This window comes from Vulpes vulpes, chromosome 10 (assembly GCF_048418805.1).
Source record: "Vulpes vulpes isolate BD-2025 chromosome 10, VulVul3, whole genome shotgun sequence".
Taxonomy (NCBI): Eukaryota; Metazoa; Chordata; class Mammalia; order Carnivora; family Canidae; genus Vulpes; species Vulpes vulpes.
This window is the reverse complement of record NC_132789.1, coordinates 50521642-50537786: the sequence shown is the minus strand read 5'-3', so window position 1 is coordinate 50537786 and position 16145 is coordinate 50521642. Positions and strand designations below refer to the sequence as shown.

Below are 16145 nucleotides of genomic sequence, written 5' to 3'. Positions count from 1 at the left end.
GCTCAGCCCTACTATTTTTTTGTTATCTTCCCACAGGAAGTAACCATGTGACGTTCCTCTTGGGCCTGATCCTTGTAGGCAGAGTGGTCCCTGCCCTGGTGCTATATGGCCTGATTTGGTAAGTCTGTCTCTATGGGAATCATTCAGCAGTACTCTATCAGCCAGGGTGAACTAACTTTTGAACCAAGAGCTCCCAAACCATAGTGGCTCTATGAAGTAAAAGGTAATTTCTTGCACGTTATTATTATTTTTTTTATGATAGTCACAGAGAGAGAGAGAGAGAGAGGCAGAGACATAGGCAGAGGGAGAAGCAGTCTCCATGCACCGGGAGCCCGACGTGGGATTCGATCCCGGGTCTCCAGGATCGCGCCCTGGGCCAAAGGCAGGCGCCAAACCGCTGTGCCACCCAGGGATCCCTCTTGCACGTTATTGACAAATGTGGGGAGGATGCTCTGTTCCATGTAGACATTTTGAACCCAAGTGGCTTCCACTGTGTGCCTTTGGCATCTTCCAGATTGGTGGTTCTCAACCAAGGATGATTTCATCCCTCAAGAGACACTTGGAAGTATCTGAGGACTTTTGGTCATCACGCTGGGGAGTAGGATGCTATTGGCATCTAGTAGGTAGAGACCAGAGGTGCCTCTAAATATCCTACAAAACACAGGACAGCCCCCAAAACAGAATTATCTGGCCCGAAATGTCAGTGGTGGTGAGTATGAAAAAGCATGTTCTAGGGCCTTCTTGGAGCATATGACCAACAGATGGAGAAGGAGAGGAATAGAGAATTTTAGGTGAGAAGAGTTTATTGCCTAGGGTGCAGGTAGAGTATGTGTCTGCCCACGGTCTACTGGCGAGAATGAAGTCACCTGATCACCCCAGGCAGTGACTGAGGCTGGGAACTGCAGTCTAGCTGATGTCCAGGAGAAGGAGGAAGCAGGTTTGCTGAGCATCTGTCCAGTGTCTGCCATAGGGCACGTTTGTCTCCAACTTTAACCAATAAAGGTACAATTTTAGTCTCTAGTGACAGTCGATTTCATTTCTGAAATCCTTCAGATCAAATCAACCATGGGTTCAGATGCTGACAAGCACAAGCTGCCTGAACCCTTTGGTCCTCTGGTTCCTAACCCACACCATGGAATGAAATTGACCTCACGGGAGTTGTCACGAGGGTTCCTCCTGCTTTGTCTTCACCTGCATCCTGAGCAGTGACCCTTCCTTCTTCCACTTGGAAGCAAGTTTCGAATGTACCCAACTCCAGAAAATGAAATTTCATCCCGATCACAGCACTCAGTTCTCCAGGAGGGAGCTTGCAAGAAGTAGTTTCCATATCCAGGGTTACTAATGGCAGAGTTCCAAGAAATCCCCCAGTTTCTAAGAAATTTCCTTTGAAAATGAAAATGCCTGCAGGAAAAAACCTTGACTGGGAGGTGGGACACTTGATTCCTCATTTCAGTTCCGCCCCCCTTTCTGCATAGTCTTGGACATATTCCCTCTCCTGGCTTTCGTGTCTCCGTTATGAAGCGAGCCTGGTGACTTTCCTCCAGGCTGTAATGTTTAACGTGAGCTTATCTGTTGCCTCGTATTTCCCTGTCCTAGTCCTCCTCCCCCACCAAGCTGACCACTTTCTTGGCATCAGTACCCACTTGTAGAACGGGATCTTGTTTATAAAGGAAGGGCACAGCAGAACTGGGTAGCTTAATGACCATCTCCCCTCCTCGGGAGCCCAGTTGGCAGAGGGAAGTCCTCGGGAGGTTGTCATAAACAACCGGGCTCATAGCCTCACTTCCTCAGAAGGAAGTCTCTGTGGTGATTGATGTGACCCATTTGGACAAAGTTGGGAGTCCAGAAGAATGCTCTCTGGCAGATTTGTCAAATTTCACATTCACCCCAGCCCCGCTGGGAGCCAGGGTCTCAGACATCCATGCGGGGCATGCTGAAGAATCCCAAAGAAGAGGCAGAGAATTTCAGGTCAGGTGAGAAGTGAGAGGTCAGTCTGTGGGTGAGTAGAGTACAGGCTCAAGGTAAGGTTCACAGAGAACACTTAACTAGAGTTTCTTATGCAATCCTTAAAAAGTTTTTTTCTTCCTTCTTCATCTCTCTCAGAATGTCCAGAAGAGGACTTCAGCCTACAGCAGGCATCATTAAAACCTATTTTCATTGCCATGACATGTACATGATTGGAATATTTAAATTGTCTTTGGAAAGCCAAATAATTATGTGTTACAAAGAATACAAAGTGGAAAAGCATCAAACATAAAAGAGTTGTCTATTGTCCCTACTCAGCAACGCTGAAAGCTGGAAGGAGGAGCGAAAGAGGGAAGAAGAATGTGGGAGGAGAGCCTGGGACAAAATTCTGCTGACTTCAAGATCTGGCTGACCCAGCTCTTGATTCCCCCAAGAGAAATGTCATTAAAGACTCGTTGACTTAGCTCAATATATAGCCTGAAGCTTTCTGGGCCCTTGGCCGCCCCTATCCTTTGAAGCACCCCATCCCTCAAGTTTGCACAAGAAGTTAGGTCAGAAGAGGGGGAAATTTGTCATAACCACCGTGGGAAGTGCAATGTTCAGAGAAAGGCTACTCCTTGCACTCTACTTCTCCCCTAACTTAATTGAGAGACCCTAGAGACTGGGAATGTCTATGGGAAGAGGGGACTGGAGGTTCACTCCCTGGTTCAATGCCTGCTGAGGTCCTGATATGGAAGCCCATGCCAGACCCGCTGTCAGAGTACAGCAGAGCTTAGAGAGAAAGCTCAAGGGGAGCTTCACATCTACCTGGAGTTTGAAGGTGCCCGTGAACTCAAAAGATTGACACTTGCTTCTTCTTCAACAGAAGTATATTTATTTGAAGTATAATCGACCTACTGCACATAGCTAAAGTGTGCAGTTTCACAAATGTTGACATATGAACACTCACACACATGAAGCCATCACTACAATGAAGACAGTGAATGGATCCATTATCCCCAAATTTCCTTTGTAAAAATTTGTCCCTTGGCAAATTACTCCCCCCCCTCATTTCACAGTCTCTTCAGACAACCATTAATCTGCTGTTACTGTAGAATTAGTTTGTATTTTCTTTTTTCTTTCTTTCTTTCTTTTTTTTTTTTTTTAGTTTGTATTTTCTAGAGTTTTAGTTAAGTTGAGTCATCTAGTAGGCACTCTTTTGTGTCTGGCTTCTCTCACTCAACATAAATACGTTGAGATTCATCCATGTGGTCTCGTGTCTCTCTGGTTCATTCTGTTTTACCACCAGACAGCTTTCCACTAAATGTGTACGCAACAATTTATACCTCCATTTACCAGCTGACGGACTTTGGGGTTGCTTCCAGCTTTCAGCTATTACAAAGAGAGCTGTGATGTCCGTTTGTGCACAAGTCTTCATATGGACATATGCTTTCATATGTTTTCGGTGGAACGGTTAGATCGTACGGTAGCCTTACATTTTAAGAAACTGCCAAACTGTTTCTGAAGTGTTTCTGCCACTTTCCCTTCTCACCAGCAGTGTGTGAGAATTCCCTTTTCTCCGCGTCCTTGCCAACATTCAGCATGATCAGTCTTTTTAATTATAGCCGTTTTCATAGATGTGAAGTAGAGCCACACCGAGGTTTTTATATTGCTAATGTCTATTCACCATCTCTATATCGTCTTCGGTGAACTGTCTTTTCAAATATCTTGTCCATTTTTTTTATTGGATTGCTTGTTTTCTTTTTATTGAGTTTTGACAGTTCTTTATAGATTTTGGATTTAAGTCTTTTTTAAATATTTATTTATTTATTATTTATGATAGACATAGAGAGAGAGAGAGAGAGGCAGAGACACAGGAGGAGGGAGAAGCAGGCTCCATGCCGGGAGTCCGACACGGGACTCGATCCCGGGACTCCAGGATCACGCCCTGGGCCAAAGGCAGGCGCTAAACCACTGAGCCACCCAAGGATCCCCTGGATTTAAGTCTTTATCAAATATATGCTCTGCAAATACTGTCACCTAGTCTATTGCTGGTCTGTTCACTCCCTTAAGAGTTTTCTTCTGAGGTGCAGAAATTTGAAGTTTTGCAAAAGTCTAATTGATTAGAGTTTCCTTTTATGAGTTGTACTTTGATGTTGAATCTAAAAAACTTTGCCTAACCTAAAGTCCAAAGATTTTTCTCCTACATTTTCTTCTGAGAAGTGTGATAGCTTTATGATTTGTATTTTGGCCTATAACACATTTTGAAATAATTTTTCATATATGGTATGAATTATGGATTGAACCCCCCCCCCTTTTTGCTCATGCAAATCTAATTGTTCCAACAGCATTGTTGAAAAGACTCTTTCTCCACTGAATTGCCTTTGATCTTTGTCAAAAAAATCAATTGTCCATAAATGTGTGGGTCAGTTTCTGGACTCTGATCTTATGTTGTTTTTTACAGTTTGTTTCTGTTTGTTTGTTTGTTTGTTTGTTTCAGACAGGAGGGTAAGTCTAGTGCCTGTAATTTTATCTTGGGCCAAAATGGAAATCTGGCACTTGCTTCTCACCGTAGATTTCTGATGTCTGAAGCTTGGCAGAGCAACCCACTTCTGAAGGGAGTGGTACTCTCATGAAGTTTTTCTGGGAAAAAGAAAATGCTCTGCTATGTGTCCACATCACCGACTTACCGTTAGCCTTTGGAGAGTGTAGAAGAAGACCTCCATGTTTCTCTGGGCTCCATTATAATGAGGAACAGAAATTACAAGAGAAGGTAGGAGCTCATTCGGACCAGGTAAGATGACGTCCAGACAGAGAAAGTTGGGAGTAGAGATTGCTCATTGTACAAAGGGACACATGGCTGCTCTTCTCTGTGAGGTCCTCAGTGATGAGAGAGGCTGGCAGGAGACCAGCCTTGCCCTCCAAGAACAGCTCACTCCACGGGCCACACTAATAGGAAACCAGCCCGAACCCAGAAGCTACCAGAGCAGAGGCAAGCAGATCAAGCCATTGTGAAGACAGGCCTGCTTTCCACCAGTGACAAGCAGCCACTTATTTATGGTGACCTCTGCTAGCCCTTTTGTTCTCCCTCTCCCCTCCTCATGAGGGGCACAAGGCCCAGAAAAGAAAAAAGGAGGGGTAAAAGGTAAGATCAAGTCCCCCTCAAACTAGTTACAAGTGTGGCCAACTCTGAAGGGAGGAGAAGAAACGAGAGTGAACCTGGGTGTGACATCGAAGTCATGAACCAGGCTGAGCTTGGAGTAGCTGCTGCTGGTGGGGAAGCCGTGGGATCCCCTGGGGACACTGTTAGCAGACTCAGAGACTGGCCTGGGAGCTCTGGGGGGAGTAACTTGATCTGTGTTTATACCCTCGATGAACTGACGCTCAACCGGTTACCTCCGATCTGCCAACAGTAGCTACCAAATACCGAGGCAGACGGTGTGCCAGGCACTGTATGCACATTATTTCATTTGCTCTGCACGACCTATGAGATAGTTACTGTTTTATTTCCTCTACTTTGCACAGGAGGTACACAGAGGCACCATCAACTCGCCTAAATACAGAGCCCAGAAATTTCGGATGTGAGATGCTGATTGTAGCGATTTCACTCATCACTCCCATCTAGGGAAAACCCATTCTGCTTGCCTCTCTGCTCTCACTCATGATGCTTTCCACACATTTTGCCTATGTTCGGGGTTTCGTCCATTTCCCCAGGCCATTTTGTCAACCCATCTCCTAGTGCCACCAGAACAGCTCACCTGCTGCCATGGAGGTGGATGAAGAAAGGGGCACTGTGGGCAAATATTAATTGTCAGCAGGTGAAATGTTGATCGCGGCTCACGGAACCATGTCCAGGTGAGAGGCGTCCAGCAGGTGCACTTTATGATGCTAAGGTGCCTTGGACAAGCCACTTAACCTCTCGGTGCTTTACTCTCCTTATGTAGAATGGGGGGTAGCAATTGTCTTAGCCTGTTCAGGCTTCTCTAATGCAATAGCGCAAGCTTGATGGCCTGTACACAGCGGACACAGCTTGCTCACAGCTGAGGCTGGAAGTCTGAGATCAGGGTGCCAGCCCTGCTGGGTGAGGACCCCCTTCTGGGTGGGACCTTTTGCTGTATCCTCACGTGGCAGAGGACTCTAGGGTTCCCTTTGGAGCTCCCTTTATAAAAGCACCAATGTCATGTAGGAGGGCTCCAACCTTAAGACCTAGTCATTTCCCAAAGGTCCCACCAACTAATCCCATCACCTTCGGGGGTTAGTATTTCCACGTATGGATTTTGGGGGCACATGAATATTCAGACTGCATAGGGCTGTTGTGAGGTTGTGAGGTTGCAGGTGTTATATAAACCCTCCATGAGTACCTGGCACATGGTGTACTCTATCATGAGTGTGCTGTATCCCTGTCCAGCCTCTATTACTTGGTAGGTCCCCTTCTGCTCCTGAACAATGAGTCTGAATGAACCCAAATATAAGCATTTCTTTTTTCTCTGTCTCCTCCCTTGTCACCTATCTCCACCCCAAGAAACATATCTTACTTAGCCAAACTACTCTTCCTATTCACAGGAGAAAGGAGGGGAACGTTTTTTGCTATTCCTGGAGAGAACCCACATTTGACACAAGCTCCCTGCCCGGGTTTTCGAGGTACACCTCTGGATACACGGCCGGAGGGCAGAGGGCAAGTAGTCAAGCCCAGGTCTGTCTGATGGCCGGTCTCCCAGATTAGAAATCTTCAGAGTCCTGTTCTACCCTACCCTCTTCAATGTGCTTCGTGACCTGTAGGGTCCCTGCAGCACCTGCTGTGTTCCCCAGGTGGCAGGGGCCGTGTCTGAAATGCAGGTGAGGCAGGCATAAAGCCCATTCTGCAGATGGCACAGGTTTCTAACAACGCAGATGCCCGGGCCCCATCCCCGGCATTCTGCTGCTTTGGGTTTGGGCTGAGGCCTGGGGAATATGCGTTTTTTGAAAGCTCTGCTGGTAATTATGATTCAGCCTGCTGCAGGAAGCTACACCTGGAATACACCATAGCGTATTCCGAGAATGGCAGCCACACGCGAGCATGAAGTGTGTAAGTGTGCAGGTCAGGCCACCCTCCTGTACTCCTGCAAGTCAGAGAGTAAGAGGCTTTACAGCATGTCCAAGTGACAGGGACCTTGGGGCCCACTGACAAAGGACTAATGAGGAGACTAAGGCCAGGGGGGAACTTGCCCAAGGTCGGGGTCCTGCCCACCGCAGCTCTCTGTGGCTAGGTCAGTCCTTGCCTCACTAGCCCAGGGATCTGAGAACACTTTTTTTTTGGGGGGGGGATGCTACAGGAAGGACCCTACCCTGAGTCAATGCCTTTAGCTGCTTTTGGAACAAGTCCAAGTCCAAAATAATTCAAAAATGTGTGAAACATGCTTTTGCCTGAATGAGGCTTCACTCGGGGGCAGCAGGGCTCCGGAAGCCACGTCCTGACTTAGCTGGCAACACTGCCCCCGCCCCTGCCCCGGGCTTTCCATGCCTCCTGCTCAGGTACCTCCCTCTTCCTCCCTCTCCTCTGAGCCCTTGGGCAGTTTGAGCTTCCCTGGCCCTCAGTTTCCTCCTCTGTGTGAGACCGCAGTAATGTGTGCATGGGACAGTGTAGGCATTGCCACATGTTGCGGTAGGAAAGTGTACCCACTCTGACTTGCAGCACCGTCAAGCTGGACTCCAGCTGGAGGACGAGACCCCTGAAGACCAGTAACCTAAACTCCCCACTTTAGAGAAGGGCAGGGGGGCTCGGAAGCCGTTGTGAACGCCATGGGGTCCTGCGAGCTGGGTCAGGATCTAGCCGTCCTCGCGCTCAGAGCCTACAGCCTCCTGTGCAGCCTCTCACTGTTACTGTTCTCTTTTTTTAATTTATTTTTTTATTTCTTAAAGATTTTATTTATTTGAGAGACCGAGAGAGAGAGAGAGAAAGAGAGAGAGAGAGAGCATGGGGGGGAGGGGGGAGCAGAGGGAGAGGGAGAAGCAGACCCTGGGCTGAGCAAGGAGCCCGGCCCAGGGCTTGATCCCACGACCCTGAGATCAGGGTTTTGCCCTGAGGCAAAATCAAGAGCCAGACCTTAACCGACTGAGCCACCCAGGCGCCCCTGTTATTATTTTAAATATCCCTGATGTAGCCGCTGCCTCCTCCGGCCCCTCTTCCTGCCTGCCTTCTGTCAACATTTAGTGAGTACCTGTTTTATTTGGGGCTCTGCTTTAGGTCACTGTAGGGAACTTTATCCATAATAGTTACCAAATACCTATTAGTTCGATGGTGCTTTATCTACTTACATTGAGCGACGTATTTGGCAGTAAGCACTGGCCTTGTGTGAAATTCTTTTCAGGGAAGCTGTGGGAGATCCAAGAGGAGGGGATCCGTAATGCCCTCAAGGAGGTGGGGAAGAGTCCACACACACACAGACACACACACACACTGAGCATGCTAAGCGTCCAGCAAAGGTGTGGGGGCCCTGTCACCAAGGCTGTAAGCGCAGCAGTGGTGTGAGGCTGCTTAGGTCTGGGCGTGGGGAGGCTGAGAAGTCAGAGCTGGGCTGCTGTTCTTTGCACCTACCTGGGATGGTGCTTGCTCAGGCCAATCCAGAGCCCCTGCTCTTTTAACCCCGTATGTGCCAGCTTCCTCAGGCTTCTGTCTTGGATCCTCTGCTCTTCCCACTCTATATGGGCTTCATGCTGTGCCTCCCCCCCCCCCCCCCCCCCCCCGCCTTTCCCTGCTTCTGTGCGCATCTGGGCACAGATTTACAGCTTCTTTACAGCTTCTAAATCTGCAACTCTAGAGGGAAGCACCTCCATGAATTTTAGACCCTCACACCCACCGGCTCTTGCACATCTCTGACCAGACCACCCAAATGCCACTTGTCCCAAACAACCCATTTCCCTGCCGACCGGCTTTGCCTCCTTGAGTGCAGTTCCTCAGTCAGGAACCACTTGCAGGTTTTTAACTTAGGAGGTGACTGTGGTTCGGAAAGATAAGACATCTCATCCAAGGTCGTGCAGCTGGAGGACGTCAGAGCCAGGACTAGACTCCCACTTGTGGGAACCTCTCTCTCCCAACCCCAGGAGTCACGTCATTCTTCCCATCAGACTCTCAGCCTCTAGCCCTACCACTGACTCTTCTGCTCCCATCAAACTTCCAGTATGGTCATGACTCACGTGCTTTATTACAACTAGGATTTTACCTAACGGGGCTTCCGAGCTTTGGTCACGCTCACAGTTGATGGATCCAGAGGACTCTTTAAACAAAACAAGCCTACTCCGAAAGAAAACCACCCCATCGCTTACAGCCGTCAGTGTCTCCCCTTCGCCTGCAGAGTCAACTTTCTGCTCCTACCAGTGCCTTCTGCAACTTGGGTTATGAGTTGAGTTGTGTCCCCGCAAAAGCAGCGTTGAAGCTCTAACCCCTGCACCTCTGCATATGACCTCATTGGGGAATGGGGTTGTTGAAATGTAACTGGTTAAGCTGAGGTCACATTAGAAGAGGCTGGGCCCTTAATCCACTAGGGCCAGTGTCCTCATAAATAGGGGAAATCTGGGCACAGACCCAAACACAGAGGGAGGACGGCCGCATAAAGGTGGGGGCTGACACTGGCATTGTGCGTCCCCGAGCCGAGGAGTACCTGGGGCCACAGGGAGGGGGAAAAGGCAAGGAAGGACCTTCCCCTGGAGGCTCTGGAGGGAGCCCGGCCCTACCAACAGCTTGATTCAGGACTTCATCCTCCAGAACTGTGAGATGGCAGCGTCTGTAGTCTTAGCCACCTGGCTGTGGTACTGTCTTAGGACAGCCCCGGCGAAATAACACGACCTGTCGTGACCCAAATACCAACCGTCTTTCCAGCCGCCCCCGCGAGCACGACCTCCGCTCACCCTGTGGCAGCCCCAGTGGATTCTGTAGGGCTCTCCAAACGTTCCCCACACGTGCACTCTTCACTCAGCTGCTCCCCTTCCCCACCCACCGCCTCTTCTCCATGGGGAGGCCTCCCCGCCGTGCTCACGCAGCATCTTCCTGCTACTCCTGGGTCCCTCATTCAGTCATGGACTCTGACAGCCGGGACTCTGTTTCTCTTTTCTATCTCCCCAGTGCCGGAGCACCAAATCTGACCTAGCATGACGCTGCAAGAATTTATTTGAGGGACGCCTGGGTGGCTCAGCAGTTGAGCATCTGCCTTCAAAGCTCAGGTCATGATCTTGGGGTCCTGGGATCGAGTCCCACGTCGGGCTCCCTGCAGGGAGCCTGCTTCTCCCTCTGCCTGTGTCTCTGCCTCTCTCTGTGTGTGTCTCTCATGAATAAAATTCTTTTATAAGAAAAGAATTTATTGGAGTTTGGTCGCATGTTCTCCCATAGTTTATGATGTTGGTGGGTGGTGGGATTCAAAACACTCCTCACTGGGCTGCCACCCTGATTTCGCTCACCACTAAGAGCTAATCCACCACAGGACAGGAATTCTAGGAAACTTCCCCCAAATTGCTAACCGCCGCTCCCTGCACCCCTCCACGTGCTGCTGCTGGGGCCCCCGGCAGGCCTGAGGGAGATGGACCCAGAGAAGGAGATGTTGCATGTTCTTTTGAGGCCAACACCTAATCACTGTCCCTCTTTAAATGAAAAATGGGGAAAACACTAGCTAACTGTTGTTTAGTGACCCCCACCCCCACCCCTTTAAAATAAACACTCTTTTCAATTAGGAAGATTTGTCACCGGGGACAGTAATTCTGTGTCCTACCAAAACAAACACAGTTGTAATTAGTTTTATCCAGGAAGAAAATTAACTCTGTTTATCTTAGCATAATGAATCATTGACCCTTTCTGTCCAGGCAGCTTGGGGGAGGGTCCGGGAGTGGGGGACTATGATCTACAGCAAAGGGGCATTCCGGGACCCATCTATCTCCCCTCTTGGTTACACAGCTGTCCGCATGAGTTATTTGAAATAATATTCCTGGCCAAGAGTTATGAAGCTGCCTCTGAGCCAGCCTTGGAGACACACTAAATAAGGCTGTGATTTTACAGTTTCAGTCTACGGGGATTTTAGAGGAGTACATATTAGATGGGCCTTAAGGCACGCCCTGGACCCCAGAGTCGGCTTGGCTTCTGTCATGCTTTTCACCATGACCTCCCCGGGTCCTGGGGCTGGGAGGGTGGCTGCAGGCAAACCGGTTGATTCTCGATTATGGAGGAGACACTCTTGCTGCACTGAGAAGGGCAGAAGCTTTGGGGTTAGGTGGATTTTGGCTAGTCCTGGCTCTGACATCCTCCAGCTGCACGACCTTGGATGAGATGTCTTATCTTTCCAAACCACAGTCACCTCCTGAGCTAAAAAAAAAAAAAAAAAAAAAAGTTGTGGATGAAGTTTAGTAATCCATATCCTCGAGGATTTCCTAAGGATCAAGAGTGAGGTGGGCCCAGCCCCAAGCACAGCACTGGGCAGCACTGATGGGGCACCGTGTCAGTTAAGACTCCGACTCGATTTTGGCTCAGGTCAATGTCTCAGGGCTGTGAGATCGAGCCCTTCATCAGGCTCCACACTGCACGTGAAGTCTGCTTGAGGATCTCTCCCTCTCCCTCTGCCCCTCCCACCTCTCTAAAAAAAAGAAAAATGCTGATAGGATCTGTTATTCCGTGAACTGGCTGAGGGCCCAGGCCAGAAGAACACACTGAGGTCTTCTCTCCAATAGTTTCTACCTCGCAGAGACCCTACTGTGTGCAAGGCTCCACATTCGGTCCTGGAAACAGAAAGAGGGTTTGATCACAACCCCTGTGCTCACAGGGCCCACAGGCTACTGGGGAGAGAGAGGTACCCAGGCATCCTCAATCTGTGCCAACAGACGCTAAGGCGGGACACAGGAGCCAGGTCCCCATGGTCCAGGTGCAAGCAGAGAAGGAAGGAGACCTGATTTCATGTGCTCCAGACCATCCAGTTGATGGATAATGCCTCACTTAATCCTCATGATAACTCTAAAAATAGGCATGAGGGAGGGGGACCCAGGGACAGAGTAATCGAGGCTCACAGAGGGTAAGTCATGAGACCCAAGCTGCATCGCTGGGAAGCGGAGCAGCTGGGATGGGAAGGGGCTTGTGGGCCACGGAGCCTGCGCTCCCTCAGGTTCTCCTCGGATGTCCTGGCAGAGACACAACCGCTGGTGTCCTGCCCCAAGACCCCAGGTCCAGGGCATTAAAGCTGAGGGATCCCCAGGGCTGGTGTCAGGAGAACCCACAGTTAAAATTGCAGGTTCTCAGGCTTCACCTGACACTTTTCCACAACGTCTCTTGCAGGTGGATCATTTTATTTTTATTTATTTATTTTTTTTAAATTTTTTTTAATTTTTTATTTATTTATGATAGTCACAGAGAGAGAGAGAGAGGCAGAGACACAGGCGGAGGGAGAAGCAGGCTCCATTCACCGGGAGCCTGATGTGGGATTCGATCCCGGGTCTCCAGGATCGCGCCCTGGGCCAAAGGCAGGCGCCAAACCGCTGCGCCACCCAGGGATCCCGCAGGTGGATCATTTTAAACGACCATCTGAGGTGACGGCTAGGCCCTCACCATCTGGTAGAGTCACACAGAGCTACCTTTCACCCGTGACATTGAGATGGCTAATCCCAGATGGGTGCCTGGGCTGGGGAAGCTTGTCCTCTAGATGAGGGGACAAGAGAACCGTGGGACCAGGGAACCCTTTTGTCCTGCGATGGGAGAGGCGGAGAGAGAGAGAAGGTGGAGGTGGACCAGGAACCCTTGAAAGTGGCCTAATGAGCTCACAGGGGGGTGAGTGTCTCCGGGCCCAGGGCAGAGACGGATGGGCACCTGCTTTGAGCGCTAGGTTCTCCCCTCATATAGCCCCGTTACTGGGAGCTTCCAGAACCGAGCAGAGTTGAGAGGTTGTTTCTTGAAGCAGGACAGAGCTTTTGCTGGGAGGCGGCACCTTCTACCCACCACAGACAGGGAGCGCGGCAGCCTTTGGTGGGGGGCGTGCGGCTCGCAGCCTGCGGGCCTTTGACCTCCAAACCGGCAAGGACCAGGAGCAGGGCCGAGCCTGGTTTGGGGGCTGCACAGAACTCCAGGGAAGAAAGCCACTGTGGCATCTGAGGGCCTCATGGCCGGTTTTCCTGGGTCATGATGATGCCCAGGATGGACACCCAGGTGGCAGGAGACCCTACACAGCCCAACAAGCAGCACCGGCCAACCAGGCGGACAGAAGTGCCGTGACCCACTTAAGCTGTGCGAACTTAGAAGATTTCCTTCCTTCCCGGTCTCAGCTTCCTTCTCTGTAAAATGAGGAGAACAGTATCTTACTTCCCAGGCTTCCACGAGGACGAAATGACTACATGATGCACATCACCTCATTTAACCTTGGACCTTGAAGTAAGGGTACAGTCATTCTCAGACTTCCGTGTGAGTGTGTGAGGGGTTCAAGAGGCTTGCTTGAGGTGACGTAGGTTTTTAGTGGCAAAGCTGAGATTTAAACGTAGTTGTATCTGATTTTAGAACCTTCGTTTTGACAACATTCCATAATGCCTCTTACTAAGAATGAGTGAGTGAATGAATGAATTTCCTTACATAGAGTCCTGTAGCCTCTGAGGTTTTCTGACAACGACAATTGCCTTCTGTTGAAGCCAGGTTCAGCCCCTCCCGTGACTTCTATTGCAGCACACGGACCTGGGGCCTGGCAGGCCAGCATGGCCCTCAGCACGGGGGATCCCTACCTGCAGACAGACAGCGCAGGCGGGAGCGCAGGGGCGGGAGCCGGGCAAGCCGGGGCTACAATACTGTTCAGGAAACCCTTGGTCCCTAGGACTCTCGGTGAAACAGATAGTGTCTGACGATGGGGTTCCCCGAGATCCCAGGTTCCTTAGGGACACACAGGTGGGCCGGGAAGGAGGTTGAAACCCCCTGGCCAATTGCATCTGAGACACTGCCGCCAGGAGAGAAGGGGCCACATCACTGGAGTCCAAGATAGAGCCTGAGTTTTGTGGGAAAGGAAAGGAGGAGGGTCTCACAAATATTTTTGCAGTTTAAAATCTTCCAGTTAGAACTTTATAAGCAGGACTGAATCAGCAGGAAATCCAGACGGGACTCATTTGTCTGAATGCTGCTCTGTGTGGCTGCTTGGACCGGCTCCCTGGTGGCAATCTTCTATCCAGCCATCGTTTACCGAGAGTGTACTGGTGGCAGGCACTTTCTGGGCCCCAGGAATGCAGCATGCACAGTCCCCATGCTTGCAGAGATTTTCAGCTCTCTGCAGCTAGGTGGAAGGACCATGTGTGTGCATGGGTGTGCATGTGTGCGTGTGCATGGGGAGCAAGGGAGAAGGAAGGAGAAGAGCTCATGCATCCACGTAAAGGCATGTGCATGTTCACAGCCTTCACTCCGGCTGGTCAGGACCAATGCTGGGAGCGCTGCGCTGGGAGCGGACAGATGACTGTCATTTGGGAACTGGTTTGTATTTGCTCAGAAAAGAATCTAGGGGCAGAGATTGGGGTTTTTGAGATGGAGAGAGCTGAGGTCTGTGGGCGTGGGCTAACAGACAGACACCAGTCTACACTGGGGAGAAGGACAGGGCACAGGGAGAAGGAAAGGGGACCCTGAGGCAGAGCCTGGTGGCACTGGCCCCGGTGTCATGTCCAGATCCCCAGCTATACACGTCTGGCCTTCGGAAGCCCAGTCTTGTGCCATTCACGTGCCAGAGCATGAGCTGAGGCCCTGAGGCGGCCCCGGTGAAAGGGAAGTGGCCGCTGACCCGCTACCCTCAGGGCTGTGCCTGGCCAGCAGGGACACGGGGCAGTGTAGGGTCCACGCCCTGGTCACAACACACTGAACAGCCCCCACCTACTGGGGGAGATTTCACCAGAATGGGCAGGGGGATTTGTTGGTTCAAGGCTAGAGGAGAAGCTCCTTGGGGCTGTGCCCCTGACTCCATCTATGGAGTAACTACCTGGTGCCCAGTGCTGTGCTAGGGGCTTGGCCCACCTCACCCTGATGGGCCCAGGGCAGCAGCTTTGGTGGAGAGCCAAGCTTTAGCTTAAAATAGGGGCAGCTGTCGTGCCAAGGCCACCCTGTGAGGCAGGGAGCTGCAAAGTTGGAAGCGCTCAGCAGAGACAGACAGAGAGCGAGGACTGCTGGCCCTGGGGCAGGGCGGCCAGGGAGGGCTGTGGAGGGCAGCACGCCCTACATCCCCGACCGAGGAATTCTCCGCTGGAAGGACTGGTGGCAAACAAGCCACCCCAGGCACTGGTCATCTCATAACTGGAGAATGGGAAGTTCGCAGTCTAAAGTTGATAGGACAGTACTTCTGGGGAGGTCGAGAGATGAATTCTTATCCACAGTGAGATGCGGATTCTCTGTGGCCTAGGCTTTCCCTGCATGACTTGGCTTCTCAGGACCAGGCAAGGGGGTAGGACGGTGTCTTGGCCCGCTTGGGCAGCTGTAACAAAATGTTACAGCCTGGCTATAAACAACCGGGTTCTGGAGTCTAGAAGTGCACACTCACGGTGCCAGCAGGTTCCTTGTCTGGTGAGAACCCGCTTCCTGTGTCATGGAGCAGCCGTCTTCTTGCTGGGTCCTCACACAGCTCACGGGGGAAGGCATTTCTCTGGGGTCTCTTTTCGGAGGGCACTAATCCCGCTCCTGAGAGCTCCACCCTCTGACCCCATCACCTCCCAAAGCCCCACTTCCCAATACCATCACATTGGAGGTGAGAACCCAACCTAGGAATCTCAAACTCAAACATTCAGTGGAGAGCAGACGAGGGTGAGAGGAAGAGGAGAGAAGGCAGGAGAAGGGACATGAGACCAATTCCACACAGCGGATTCCATCCGATTCTCACACAACCTCCTGTGGCTGGTTTACAGATGAGCGTCTGAGGTGCGCCACCAGCCAGGATCCCAGGCCCCAGGCCCCAGGGCTGTGAGGCCTGCTGTATCGTGGGCAGCCCGGTGCCTTCTTCAGGAGGGGAAGCACAGGACCTCGCACCTGCAGGTCACTAGAGGTCATTTCCCAGAGCCCTCACCCCTGCCTGGAGGGCCTGCCTCCTGCCCCCTGCGCAGCACCCCCTGCTTGGGCCAACTGTGAATCTACACCCAAAAGCGTGAGGGTCCTGGGCTCCCCCTGGCGGTTGCATTAGCCAGGAGCCGCCGCTCTCAGGAGGGAGGCCTTGCCTTTAGGGACGCTGAGAAAACCGCTGCGATGGACCTAG

The 16145-nt window shown here is 51.1% G+C and overlaps 1 long non-coding RNA gene across 4 annotated transcripts in view; it reads left to right on the top strand.

Moving 5' to 3' along the window:
- Window positions 1-10273, top strand: part of LOC140594196 (uncharacterized) — a 38628-nt gene extending 28355 nt beyond the window's left edge. For 2 of the 4 annotated variants that reach the window (XR_011994804.1, XR_011994807.1), the window contains 2 exons: window positions 37-118; window positions 4445-10273. This is a non-coding gene — a long non-coding RNA (uncharacterized lncRNA). Of the gene's footprint in view, window positions 1-36; window positions 119-2103 lie in introns of all 4 variants that reach the window. The other 2 variants (XR_011994806.1, XR_011994805.1) reach the window with 2 other exon arrangements.
- Window positions 10274-16145: the final 5872 nt, after the last annotated feature.